Source organism: Phycodurus eques, chromosome 16 (genome assembly GCF_024500275.1).
Source record: "Phycodurus eques isolate BA_2022a chromosome 16, UOR_Pequ_1.1, whole genome shotgun sequence".
Classification (NCBI taxonomy): domain Eukaryota; kingdom Metazoa; phylum Chordata; class Actinopteri; order Syngnathiformes; family Syngnathidae; genus Phycodurus; species Phycodurus eques.
Window position 1 is genome coordinate 7,362,942 of NC_084540.1, and position 14,463 is coordinate 7,377,404.

Genomic DNA, 14,463 nt, shown 5'->3' on the forward strand with positions numbered 1-14,463 from the left:
GTAACTAGTATAAAGGGCAGAGTTCTACTCTAAATAGCCAGAGATTTTAGTGGGAAAGCATCCTTTTTGAAGTTATGAGTCAAAATAGAAAAACGTGTACAGCAGGCGCTGGGAAGCGTTTTTAAGCAATAAAAAACTGCAAATGTGTGTAAAACTCCAACCAAAGCTTTTGGATGCAAAAAAACTGCCTGTAACTAGTATAAAGGGCAGAGTTCTACTCTAAATAGCCAGAGATTTTAGTGGGAAAGCATCCTTTTTGAAGTTATGAGTCAAAATAGAAAAACGTGTACAGCAGGCGCTGGGAAGCGTTTTTAAGCAATAAAAAACTGCAAATGTGTGTAAAACTCCAACCAAAGCTTTTGGATGCAAAAAAACTGCCTGTAACTAGTATAAAGGGCAGAGTTCTACTCTAAATAGCCAGAGATTTTAGTGGGAAAGCATCCTTTTTGAAGTTATGAGTCAAAATAGAAAACGTGTACAGCAGGCGCTGGGAAGCGTTTTTAAGCAATAAAAAACTGCAAATGTGTGTAAAACTCCAACCAAAGCTTTTGGATGCAAAAAAACTGCCTGTAACTAGTATAAAGGGCAGAGTTCTACTCTAAATAGCCAGAGATTTTAGTGGGAAAGCATCCTTTTTGAAGTTATGAGTCAAAATAGAAAACGTGTACAGCAGGCGCTGGGAAGCGTTTTTAAGCAATAAAAAACTGCAAATGTGTGTAAAACTCCAACCAAAGCTTTTGGATGCAAAAAAACTGCCTGTAACTAGTATAAAGGGCAGAGTTCTACTCTAAATAGCCAGAGATTTTAGTGGGAAAGCATCCTTTTTGAAGTTATGAGTCAAAATAGAAAACGTGTACAGCAGGCGCTGGGAAGCGTTTTTAAGCAATAAAAAACTGCAAATGTGTGTAAAACTCCAACCAAAGCTTTTGGATGCAAAAAAACTGCCTGTAACTAGTATAAAGGGCAGAGTTCTACTCTAAATAGCCAGAGATTTTAGTGGGAAAGCATCCTTTTTGAAGTTATGAGTCAAAATAGAAAAACGTGTACAGCAGGCGCTGGGAAGCGTTTTTAAGCAATAAAAAACTGCAAATGTGTGTAAAACTCCAACCAAAGCTTTTGGATGCAAAAAAACTGCCTGTAACTAGTATAAAGGGCAGAGTTCTACTCTAAATAGCCAGAGATTTTAGTGGGAAAGCATCCTTTTTGAAGTTATGAGTCAAAATAGAAAAACGTGTACAGCAGGCGCTGGGAAGCGTTTTTAAGCAATAAAAAACTGCAAATGTGTGTAAAACTCCAACCAAAGCTTTTGGATGCAAAAAAACTGCCTGTAACTAGTATAAAGGGCAGAGTTCTACTCTAAATAGCCAGAGATTTTAGTGGGAAAGCATCCTTTTTGAAGTTATGAGTCAAAATAGAAAAAGTGTACAGCAGGCGCTGGGAAGCGTTTTTAAGCAATAAAAAACTGCAAATGTGTGTAAAACTCCAACCAAAGCTTTTGGATGCAAAAAAACTGCCTGTAACTAGTATAAAGGGCAGAGTTCTACTCTAAATAGCCAGAGATTTTAGTGGGAAAGCATCCTTTTTGAAGTTATGAGTCAAAATAAAAAAACGTGTACAGCAGGCGCTGGGAAGCGTTTTTAAGCAATAAAAAACTGCAAATGTGTGTAAAACTCCAACCAAAGCTTTTGGATGCAAAAAAACTGCCTGTAACTAGTATAAAGGGCAGAGTTCTACTCTAAATAGCCAGAGATTTTAGTGGGAAAGCATCCTTTTTGAAGTTATGAGTCAAAATAGAAAACGTGTACAGCAGGCGCTGGGAAGCGTTTTTAAGCAATAAAAAACTGCAAATGTGTGTAAAACTCCAACCAAAGCTTTTGGATGCAAAAAAACTGCCTGTAACTAGTATAAAGGGCAGAGTTCTACTCTAAATAGCCAGAGATTTTAGTGGGAAAGCATCCTTTTTGAAGTTATGAGTCAAAATAGAAAACGTGTACAGCAGGCGCTGGGAAGCGTTTTTAAGCAATAAAAAACTGCAAATGTGTGTAAAACTCCAACCAAAGCTTTTGGATGCAAAAAAACTGCCTGTAACTAGTATAAAGGGCAGAGTTCTACTCTAAATAGCCAGAGATTTTAGTGGGAAAGCATCCTTTTTGAAGTTATGAGTCAAAATAGAAAACGTGTACAGCAGGCGCTGGGAAGCGTTTTTAAGCAATAAAAAACTGCAAATGTGTGTAAAACTCCAACCAAAGCTTTTGGATGCAAAAAAACTGCCTGTAACTAGTATAAAGGGCAGAGTTCTACTCTAAATAGCCAGAGATTTTAGTGGGAAAGCATCCTTTTTGAAGTTATGAGTCAAAATAGAAAAACGTGTACAGCAGGCGCTGGGAAGCGTTTTTAAGCAATAAAAAACTGCAAATGTGTGTAAAACTCCAACCAAAGCTTTTGGATGCAAAAAAACTGCCTGTAACTAGTATAAAGGGCAGAGTTCTACTCTAAATAGCCAGAGATTTTAGTGGGAAAGCATCCTTTTTGAAGTTATGAGTCAAAATAGAAAACGTGTACAGCAGGCGCTGGGAAGCGTTTTTAAGCAATAAAAAACTGCAAATGTGTGTAAAACTCCAACCAAAGCTTTTGGATGCAAAAAAACTGCCTGTAACTAGTATAAAGGGCAGAGTTCTACTCTAAATAGCCAGAGATTTTAGTGGGAAAGCATCCTTTTTGAAGTTATGAGTCAAAATAGAAAAACGTGTACAGCAGGCGCTGGGAAGCGTTTTTAAGCAATAAAAAACTGCAAATGTGTGTAAAACTCCAACCAAAGCTTTTGGATGCAAAAAAACTGCCTGTAACTAGTATAAAGGGCAGAGTTCTACTCTAAATAGCCAGAGATTTTAGTGGGAAAGCATCCTTTTTGAAGTTATGAGTCAAAATAGAAAAACGTGTACAGCAGGCGCTGGGAAGCGTTTTTAAGCAATAAAAAACTGCAAATGTGTGTAAAACTCCAACCAAAGCTTTTGGATGCAAAAAAACTGCCTGTAACTAGTATAAAGGGCAGAGTTCTACTCTAAATAGCCAGAGATTTTAGTGGGAAAGCATCCTTTTTGAAGTTATGAGTCAAAATAGAAAACGTGTACAGCAGGCGCTGGGAAGCGTTTTTAAGCAATAAAAAACTGCAAATGTGTGTAAAACTCCAACCAAAGCTTTTGGATGCAAAAAAACTGCCTGTAACTAGTATAAAGGGCAGAGTTCTACTCTAAATAGCCAGAGATTTTAGTGGGAAAGCATCCTTTTTGAAGTTATGAGTCAAAATAAAAAAAAGTGTACAGCCAGGCGCTGGGAAGCGTTTTTAAGCAATAAAAAACTGCAAATGTGTGTAAAACTCCAACCAAAGCTTTTGGATGCAAAAAAACTGCCTGTAACTAGTATAAAGGGCAGAGTTCTACTCTAAATAGCCAGAGATTTTAGTGGGAAAGCATCCTTTTTGAAGTTATGAGTCAAAATAGAAAAACGTGTACAGCAGGCGCTGGGAAGCGTTTTTAAGCAATAAAAAACTGCAAATGTGTGTAAATCTCCAACCAAAGCTTTTGGATGCAAAAAAACTGCCTTTAACTAGTATAAAGGGCAGAGTTCTACTCTAAATAGCCAGAGATTTTAGTGGGAAAGCATCCTTTTTGAAGTTATGAGTCAAAATAGAAAAACGTGTACAGCAGGCGCTGGGAAGCGTTTTTAAGCAATAAAAAACTGCAAATGTGTGTAAAACTCCAACCAAAGCTTTTGGATGCAAAAAAACTGCCTGTAACTAGTATAAAGGGCAGAGTTCTACTCTAAATAGCCAGAGATTTTAGTGGGAAAGCATCCTTTTTGAAGTTATGAGTCAAAATAGAAAAACGTGTACAGCAGGCGCTGGGAAGCGTTTTTAAGCAATAAAAAACTGCAAATGTGTGTAAAACTCCAACCAAAGCTTTTGGATGCAAAAAAACTGCCTGTAACTAGTATAAAGGGCAGAGTTCTACTCTAAATAGCCAGAGATTTTAGTGGGAAAGCATCCTTTTTGAAGTTATGAGTCAAAATAGAAAACGTGTACAGCAGGCGCTGGGAAGCGTTTTTAAGCAATAAAAAACTGCAAATGTGTGTAAAACTCCAACCAAAGCTTTTGGATGCAAAAAAACTGCCTGTAACTAGTATAAAGGGCAGAGTTCTACTCTAAATAGCCAGAGATTTTAGTGGGAAAGCATCCTTTTTGAAGTTATGAGTCAAAATAAAAAAAAGTGTACAGCCAGGCGCTGGGAAGCGTTTTTAAGCAATAAAAAACTGCAAATGTGTGTAAAACTCCAACCAAAGCTTTTGGATGCAAAAAAACTGCCTGTAACTAGTATAAAGGGCAGAGTTCTACTCTAAATAGCCAGAGATTTTAGTGGGAAAGCATCCTTTTTGAAGTTATGAGTCAAAATAGAAAACGTGTACAGCAGGCGCTGGGAAGCGTTTTTAAGCAATAAAAAACTGCAAATGTGTGTAAAACTCCAACCAAAGCTTTTGGATGCAAAAAAACTGCCTGTAACTAGTATAAAGGGCAGAGTTCTACTCTAAATAGCCAGAGATTTTAGTGGGAAAGCATCCTTTTTGAAGTTATGAGTCAAAATAAAAAAAGTGTACAGCCAGGCGCTGGGAAGCGTTTTTAAGCAATAAAAAACTGCAAATGTGTGTAAAACTCCAACCAAAGCTTTTGGATGCAAAAAAACTGCCTGTAACTAGTATAAAGGGCAGAGTTCTACTCTAAATAGCCAGAGATTTTAGTGGGAAAGCATCCTTTTTGAAGTTATGAGTCAAAATAGAAAACGTGTACAGCAGGCGCTGGGAAGCGTTTTTAAGCAATAAAAAACTGCAAATGTGTGTAAAACTCCAACCAAAGCTTTTGGATGCAAAAAACTGCCTGTAACTAGTATAAAGGGCAGAGTTCTACTCTAAATAGCCAGAGATTTTAGTGGGAAAGCATCCTTTTTGAAGTTATGAGTCAAAATAAAAAAAGTGTACAGCCAGGCGCTGGGAAGCGTTTTTAAGCAATAAAAAACTGCAAATGTGTGTAAAACTCCAACCAAAGCTTTTGGATGCAAAAAAACTGCCTGTAACTAGTATAAAGGGCAGAGTTCTACTCTAAATAGCCAGAGATTTTAGTGGGAAAGCATCCTTTTTGAAGTTATGAGTCAAAATAGAAAACGTGTACAGCAGGCGCTGGGAAGCGTTTTTAAGCAATAAAAAACTGCAAATGTGTGTAAAACTCCAACCAAAGCTTTTGGATGCAAAAAAACTGCCTGTAACTAGTATAAAGGGCAGAGTTCTACTCTAAATAGCCAGAGATTTTAGTGGGAAAGCATCCTTTTTGAAGTTATGAGTCAAAATAGAAAAACGTGTACAGCAGGCGCTGGGAAGCGTTTTTAAGCAATAAAAAACTGCAAATGTGTGTAAAACTCCAACCAAAGCTTTTGGATGCAAAAAAACTGCCTGTAACTAGTATAAAGGGCAGAGTTCTACTCTAAATAGCCAGAGATTTTAGTGGGAAAGCATCCTTTTTGAAGTTATGAGTCAAAATAGAAAAACGTGTACAGCAGGCGCTGGGAAGCGTTTTTAAGCAATAAAAAACTGCAAATGTGTGTAAAACTCCAACCAAAGCTTTTGGATGCAAAAAAACTGCCTGTAACTAGTATAAAGGGCAGAGTTCTACTCTAAATAGCCAGAGATTTTAGTGGGAAAGCATCCTTTTTGAAGTTATGAGTCAAAATAGAAAAACGTGTACAGCAGGCGCTGGGAAGCGTTTTTAAGCAATAAAAAACTGCAAATGTGTGTAAAACTCCAACCAAAGCTTTTGGATGCAAAAAAACTGCCTGTAACTAGTATAAAGGGCAGAGTTCTACTCTAAATAGCCAGAGATTTTAGTGGGAAAGCATCCTTTTTGAAGTTATGAGTCAAAATAGAAAAACGTGTACAGCAGGCGCTGGGAAGCGTTTTTAAGCAATAAAAAACTGCAAATGTGTGTAAAACTCCAACCAAAGCTTTTGGATGCAAAAAACTGCCTGTAACTAGTATAAAGGGCAGAGTTCTACTCTAAATAGCCAGAGATTTTAGTGGGAAAGCATCCTTTTTGAAGTTATGAGTCAAAATAGAAAAACGTGTACAGCAGGCGCTGGGAAGCGTTTTTAAGCAATAAAAAACTGCAAATGTGTGTAAAACTCCAACCAAAGCTTTTGGATGCAAAAAAACTGCCTGTAACTAGTATAAAGGGCAGAGTTCTACTCTAAATAGCCAGAGATTTTAGTGGGAAAGCATCCTTTTTGAAGTTATGAGTCAAAATAGAAAAACGTGTACAGCAGGCGCTGGGAAGCGTTTTTAAGCAATAAAAAACTGCAAATGTGTGTAAAACTCCAACCAAAGCTTTTGGATGCAAAAAAACTGCCTGTAACTAGTATAAAGGGCAGAGTTCTACTCTAAATAGCCAGAGATTTTAGTGGGAAAGCATCCTTTTTGAAGTTATGAGTCAAAATAGAAAAACGTGTACAGCCAGGCGCTGGGAAGCGTTTTTAAGCAATAAAAAACTGCAAATGTGTGTAAAACTCCAACCAAAGCTTTTGGATGCAAAAAACTGCCTGTAACTAGTATAAAGGGCAGAGTTCTACTCTAAATAGCCAGAGATTTTAGTGGGAAAGCATCCTTTTTGAAGTTATGAGTCAAAATAGAAAAACGTGTACAGCAGGCGCTGGGAAGCGTTTTTAAGCAATAAAAAACTGCAAATGTGTGTAAAACTCCAACCAAAGCTTTTGGATGCAAAAAAACTGCCTGTAACTAGTATAAAGGGCAGAGTTCTACTCTAAATAGCCAGAGATTTTAGTGGGAAAGCATCCTTTTTGAAGTTATGAGTCAAAATAGAAAACGTGTACAGCAGGCGCTGGGAAGCGTTTTTAAGCAATAAAAAACTGCAAATGTGTGTAAAACTCCAACCAAAGCTTTTGGATGCAAAAAAACTGCCTGTAACTAGTATAAAGGGCAGAGTTCTACTCTAAATAGCCAGAGATTTTAGTGGGAAAGCATCCTTTTTGAAGTTATGAGTCAAAATAGAAAACGTGTACAGCAGGCGCTGGGAAGCGTTTTTAAGCAATAAAAAACTGCAAATGTGTGTAAAACTCCAACCAAAGCTTTTGGATGCAAAAAAACTGCCTGTAACTAGTATAAAGGGCAGAGTTCTACTCTAAATAGCCAGAGATTTTAGTGGGAAAGCATCCTTTTTGAAGTTATGAGTCAAAATAAAAAAAAGTGTACAGCCAGGCGCTGGGAAGCGTTTTTAAGCAATAAAAAACTGCAAATGTGTGTAAAACTCCAACCAAAGCTTTTGGATGCAAAAAAAACTGCCTGTAACTAGTATAAAGGGCAGAGTTCTACTCTAAATAGCCAGAGATTTTAGTGGGAAAGCATCCTTTTTGAAGTTATGAGTCAAAATAGAAAAACGTGTACAGCAGGCGCTGGGAAGCGTTTTTAAGCAATAAAAAACTGCAAATGTGTGTAAAACTCCAACCAAAGCTTTTGGATGCAAAAAAACTGCCTGTAACTAGTATAAAGGGCAGAGTTCTACTCTAAATAGCCAGAGATTTTAGTGGGAAAGCATCCTTTTTGAAGTTATGAGTCAAAATAGAAAACGTGTACAGCAGGCGCTGGGAAGCGTTTTTAAGCAATAAAAAACTGCAAATGTGTGTAAAACTCCAACCAAAGCTTTTGGATGCAAAAAACTGCCTGTAACTAGTATAAAGGGCAGAGTTCTACTCTAAATAGCCAGAGATTTTAGTGGGAAAGCATCCTTTTTGAAGTTATGAGTCAAAATAGAAAACGTGTACAGCAGGCGCTGGGAAGCGTTTTTAAGCAATAAAAAACTGCAAATGTGTGTAAAACTCCAACCAAAGCTTTTGGATGCAAAAAAACTGCCTGTAACTAGTATAAAGGGCAGAGTTCTACTCTAAATAGCCAGAGATTTTAGTGGGAAAGCATCCTTTTTGAAGTTATGAGTCAAAATAGAAAAACGTGTACAGCAGGCGCTGGGAAGCGTTTTTAAGCAATAAAAAACTGCAAATGTGTGTAAAACTCCAACCAAAGCTTTTGGATGCAAAAAAACTGCCTGTAACTAGTATAAAGGGCAGAGTTCTACTCTAAATAGCCAGAGATTTTAGTGGGAAAGCATCCTTTTTGAAGTTATGAGTCAAAATAGAAAACGTGTACAGCAGGCGCTGGGAAGCGTTTTTAAGCAATAAAAAACTGCAAATGTGTGTAAAACTCCAACCAAAGCTTTTGGATGCAAAAAAACTGCCTGTAACTAGTATAAAGGGCAGAGTTCTACTCTAAATAGCCAGAGATTTTAGTGGGAAAGCATCCTTTTTGAAGTTATGAGTCAAAATAGAAAAACGTGTACAGCAGGCGCTGGGAAGCGTTTTTAAGCAATAAAAAACTGCAAATGTGTGTAAAACTCCAACCAAAGCTTTTGGATGCAAAAAAACTGCCTGTAACTAGTATAAAGGGCAGAGTTCTACTCTAAATAGCCAGAGATTTTAGTGGGAAAGCATCCTTTTTGAAGTTATGAGTCAAAATAGAAAAACGTGTACAGCAGGCGCTGGGAAGCGTTTTTAAGCAATAAAAAACTGCAAATGTGTGTAAAACTCCAACCAAAGCTTTTGGATGCAAAAAAACTGCCTGTAACTAGTATAAAGGGCAGAGTTCTACTCTAAATAGCCAGAGATTTTAGTGGGAAAGCATCCTTTTTGAAGTTATGAGTCAAAATAGAAAACGTGTACAGCAGGCGCTGGGAAGCGTTTTTAAGCAATAAAAAACTGCAAATGTGTGTAAAACTCCAACCAAAGCTTTTGGATGCAAAAAAACTGCCTGTAACTAGTATAAAGGGCAGAGTTCTACTCTAAATAGCCAGAGATTTTAGTGGGAAAGCATCCTTTTTGAAGTTATGAGTCAAAATAGAAAAACGTGTACAGCAGGCGCTGGGAAGCGTTTTTAAGCAATAAAAAACTGCAAATGTGTGTAAAACTCCAACCAAAGCTTTTGGATGCAAAAAAACTGCCTGTAACTAGTATAAAGGGCAGAGTTCTACTCTAAATAGCCAGAGATTTTAGTGGGAAAGCATCCTTTTTGAAGTTATGAGTCAAAATAGAAAAAGTGTACAGCCAAGGCGCTGGGAAGCGTTTTTAAGCAATAAAAAACTGCAAATGTGTGTAAAACTCCAACCAAAGCTTTTGGATGCAAAAAAACTGCCTGTAACTAGTATAAAGGGCAGAGTTCTACTCTAAATAGCCAGAGATTTTAGTGGGAAAGCATCCTTTTTGAAGTTATGAGTCAAAATAGAAAACGTGTACAGCAGGCGCTGGGAAGCGTTTTTAAGCAATAAAAAACTGCAAATGTGTGTAAAACTCCAACCAAAGCTTTTGGATGCAAAAAAACTGCCTGTAACTAGTATAAAGGGCAGAGTTCTACTCTAAATAGCCAGAGATTTTAGTGGGAAAGCATCCTTTTTGAAGTTATGAGTCAAAATAGAAAAACGTGTACAGCAGGCGCTGGGAAGCGTTTTTAAGCAATAAAAAACTGCAAATGTGTGTAAAACTCCAACCAAAGCTTTTGGATGCAAAAAAACTGCCTGTAACTAGTATAAAGGGCAGAGTTCTACTCTAAATAGCCAGAGATTTTAGTGGGAAAGCATCCTTTTTGAAGTTATGAGTCAAAATAGAAAAAGTGTACAGCAGGCGCTGGGAAGCGTTTTTAAGCAATAAAAAACTGCAAATGTGTGTAAAACTCCAACCAAAGCTTTTGGATGCAAAAAAACTGCCTGTAACTAGTATAAAGGGCAGAGTTCTACTCTAAATAGCCAGAGATTTTAGTGGGAAAGCATCCTTTTTGAAGTTATGAGTCAAAATAGAAAAAGTGTACAGCAGGCGCTGGGAAGCGTTTTTAAGCAATAAAAAACTGCAAATGTGTGTAAAACTCCAACCAAAGCTTTTGGATGCAAAAAAACTGCCTGTAACTAGTATAAAGGGCAGAGTTCTACTCTAAATAGCCAGAGATTTTAGTGGGAAAGCATCCTTTTTGAAGTTATGAGTCAAAATAGAAAACGTGTACAGCAGGCGCTGGGAAGCGTTTTTAAGCAATAAAAAACTGCAAATGTGTGTAAAACTCCAACCAAAGCTTTTGGATGCAAAAAAACTGCCTGTAACTAGTATAAAGGGCAGAGTTCTACTCTAAATAGCCAGAGATTTTAGTGGGAAAGCATCCTTTTTGAAGTTATGAGTCAAAATAGAAAAACGTGTACAGCAGGCGCTGGGAAGCGTTTTTAAGCAATAAAAAACTGCAAATGTGTGTAAAACTCCAACCAAAGCTTTTGGATGCAAAAAAACTGCCTGTAACTAGTATAAAGGGCAGAGTTCTACTCTAAATAGCCAGAGATTTTAGTGGGAAAGCATCCTTTTTGAAGTTATGAGTCAAAATAGAAAAACGTGTACAGCCAGGCGCTGGGAAGCGTTTTTAAGCAATAAAAAACTGCAAATGTGTGTAAAACTCCAACCAAAGCTTTTGGATGCAAAAAAACTGCCTGTAACTAGTATAAAGGGCAGAGTTCTACTCTAAATAGCCAGAGATTTTAGTGGGAAAGCATCCTTTTTGAAGTTATGAGTCAAAATAGAAAACGTGTACAGCAGGCGCTGGGAAGCGTTTTTAAGCAATAAAAAACTGCAAATGTGTGTAAAACTCCAACCAAAGCTTTTGGATGCAAAAAAACTGCCTGTAACTAGTATAAAGGGCAGAGTTCTACTCTAAATAGCCAGAGATTTTAGTGGGAAAGCATCCTTTTTGAAGTTATGAGTCAAAATAGAAAACGTGTACAGCAGGCGCTGGGAAGCGTTTTTAAGCAATAAAAAACTGCAAATGTGTGTAAAACTCCAACCAAAGCTTTTGGATGCAAAAAAACTGCCTGTAACTAGTATAAAGGGCAGAGTTCTACTCTAAATAGCCAGAGATTTTAGTGGGAAAGCATCCTTTTTGAAGTTATGAGTCAAAATAGAAAAACGTGTACAGCAGGCGCTGGGAAGCGTTTTTAAGCAATAAAAAACTGCAAATGTGTGTAAAACTCCAACCAAAGCTTTTGGATGCAAAAAAACTGCCTGTAACTAGTATAAAGGGCAGAGTTCTACTCTAAATAGCCAGAGATTTTAGTGGGAAAGCATCCTTTTTGAAGTTATGAGTCAAAATAGAAAACGTGTACAGCAGGCGCTGGGAAGCGTTTTTAAGCAATAAAAAACTGCAAATGTGTGTAAAACTCCAACCAAAGCTTTTGGATGCAAAAAAACTGCCTGTAACTAGTATAAAGGGCAGAGTTCTACTCTAAATAGCCAGAGATTTTAGTGGGAAAGCATCCTTTTTGAAGTTATGAGTCAAAATAGAAAACGTGTACAGCAGGCGCTGGGAAGCGTTTTTAAGCAATAAAAAACTGCAAATGTGTGTAAAACTCCAACCAAAGCTTTTGGATGCAAAAAAACTGCCTGTAACTAGTATAAAGGGCAGAGTTCTACTCTAAATAGCCAGAGATTTTAGTGGGAAAGCATCCTTTTTGAAGTTATGAGTCAAAATAGAAAAACGTGTACAGCAGGCGCTGGGAAGCGTTTTTAAGCAATAAAAAACTGCAAATGTGTGTAAAACTCCAACCAAAGCTTTTGGATGCAAAAAAACTGCCTGTAACTAGTATAAAGGGCAGAGTTCTACTCTAAATAGCCAGAGATTTTAGTGGGAAAGCATCCTTTTTGAAGTTATGAGTCAAAATAGAAAACGTGTACAGCAGGCGCTGGGAAGCGTTTTTAAGCAATAAAAAACTGCAAATGTGTGTAAAACTCCAACCAAAGCTTTTGGATGCAAAAAACTGCCTGTAACTAGTATAAAGGGCAGAGTTCTACTCTAAATAGCCAGAGATTTTAGTGGGAAAGCATCCTTTTTGAAGTTATGAGTCAAAATAGAAAAACGTGTACAGCAGGCGCTGGGAAGCGTTTTTAAGCAATAAAAAACTGCAAATGTGTGTAAAACTCCAACCAAAGCTTTTGGATGCAAAAAAACTGCCTGTAACTAGTATAAAGGGCAGAGTTCTACTCTAAATAGCCAGAGATTTTAGTGGGAAAGCATCCTTTTTGAAGTTATGAGTCAAAATAGAAAAACGTGTACAGCAGGCGCTGGGAAGCGTTTTTAAGCAATAAAAAACTGCAAATGTGTGTAAAACTCCAACCAAAGCTTTTGGATGCAAAAAAACTGCCTGTAACTAGTATAAAGGGCAGAGTTCTACTCTAAATAGCCAGAGATTTTAGTGGGAAAGCATCCTTTTTGAAGTTATGAGTCAAAATAGAAAACGTGTACAGCAGGCGCTGGGAAGCGTTTTTAAGCAATAAAAAACTGCAAATGTGTGTAAAACTCCAACCAAAGCTTTTGGATGCAAAAAAACTGCCTGTAACTAGTATAAAGGGCAGAGTTCTACTCTAAATAGCCAGAGATTTTAGTGGGAAAGCATCCTTTTTGAAGTTATGAGTCAAAATAGAAAACGTGTACAGCAGGCGCTGGGAAGCGTTTTTAAGCAATAAAAAACTGCAAATGTGTGTAAAACTCCAACCAAAGCTTTTGGATGCAAAAAAACTGCCTGTAACTAGTATAAAGGGCAGAGTTCTACTCTAAATAGCCAGAGATTTTAGTGGGAAAGCATCCTTTTTGAAGTTATGAGTCAAAATAGAAAACGTGTACAGCAGGCGCTGGGAAGCGTTTTTAAGCAATAAAAAACTGCAAATGTGTGTAAAACTCCAACCAAAGCTTTTGGATGCAAAAAACTGCCTGTAACTAGTATAAAGGGCAGAGTTCTACTCTAAATAGCCAGAGATTTTAGTGGGAAAGCATCCTTTTTGAAGTTATGAGTCAAAATAGAAAAAAGTGTACAGCAGGCGCTGGGAAGCGTTTTTAAGCAATAAAAAACTGCAAATGTGTGTAAAACTCCAACCAAAGCTTTTGGATGCAAAAAAACTGCCTGTAACTAGTATAAAGGGCAGAGTTCTACTCTAAATAGCCAGAGATTTTAGTGGGAAAGCATCCTTTTTGAAGTTATGAGTCAAAATAGAAAACGTGTACAGCAGGCGCTGGGAAGCGTTTTTAAGCAATAAAAAACTGCAAATGTGTGTAAAACTCCAACCAAAGCTTTTGGATGCAAAAAAACTGCCTGTAACTAGTATAAAGGGCAGAGTTCTACTCTAAATAGCCAGAGATTTTAGTGGGAAAGCATCCTTTTTGAAGTTATGAGTCAAAATAGAAAAACGTGTACAGCAGGCGCTGGGAAGCGTTTTTAAGCAATAAAAAACTGCAAATGTGTGTAAAACTCCAACCAAAGCTTTTGGATGCAAAAAAACTGCCTGTAACTAGTATAAAGGGCAGAGTTCTACTCTAAATAGCCAGAGATTTTAGTGGGAAAGCATCCTTTTTGAAGTTATGAGTCAAAATAGAAAAACGTGTACAGCAGGCGCTGGGAAGCGTTTTTAAGCAATAAAAAACTGCAAATGTGTGTAAAACTCCAACCAAAGCTTTTGGATGCAAAAAAACTGCCTGTAACTAGTATAAAGGGCAGAGTTCTACTCTAAATAGCCAGAGATTTTAGTGGGAAAGCATCCTTTTTGAAGTTATGAGTCAAAATAGAAAAACGTGTACAGCAGGCGCTGGGAAGCGTTTTTAAGCAATAAAAAACTGCAAATGTGTGTAAAACTCCAACCAAAGCTTTTGGATGCAAAAAAACTGCCTGTAACTAGTATAAAGGGCAGAGTTCTACTCTAAATAGCCAGAGATTTTAGTGGGAAAGCATCCTTTTTGAAGTTATGAGTCAAAATAGAAAAACGTGTACAGCAGGCGCTGGGAAGCGTTTTTAAGCAATAAAAAACTGCAAATGTGTGTAAAACTCCAACCAAAGCTTTTGGATGCAAAAAAACTGCCTGTAACTAGTATAAAGGGCAGAGTTCTACTCTAAATAGCCAGAGATTTTAGTGGGAAAGCATCCTTTTTGAAGTTATGAGTCAAAATAGAAAAACGTGTACAGCAGGCGCTGGGAAGCGTTTTTAAGCAATAAAAAACTGCAAATGTGTGTAAAACTCCAACCAAAGCTTTTGGATGCAAAAAAACTGCCTGTAACTAGTATAAAGGGCAGAGTTCTACTCTAAATAGCCAGAGATTTTAGTGGGAAAGCATCCTTTTTGAAGTTATGAGTCAAAATAGAAAAACGTGTACAGCAGGCGCTGGGAAGCGTTTTTAAGCAATAAAAAACTGCAAATGTGTGTAAAACTCCAACCAAAGCTTTTGGATGCAAAAAAACTGCCTGTAACTAGTATAAAGGGCAGAGTTCTACTCTAAATAGCCAGAGATTTTAGTGGG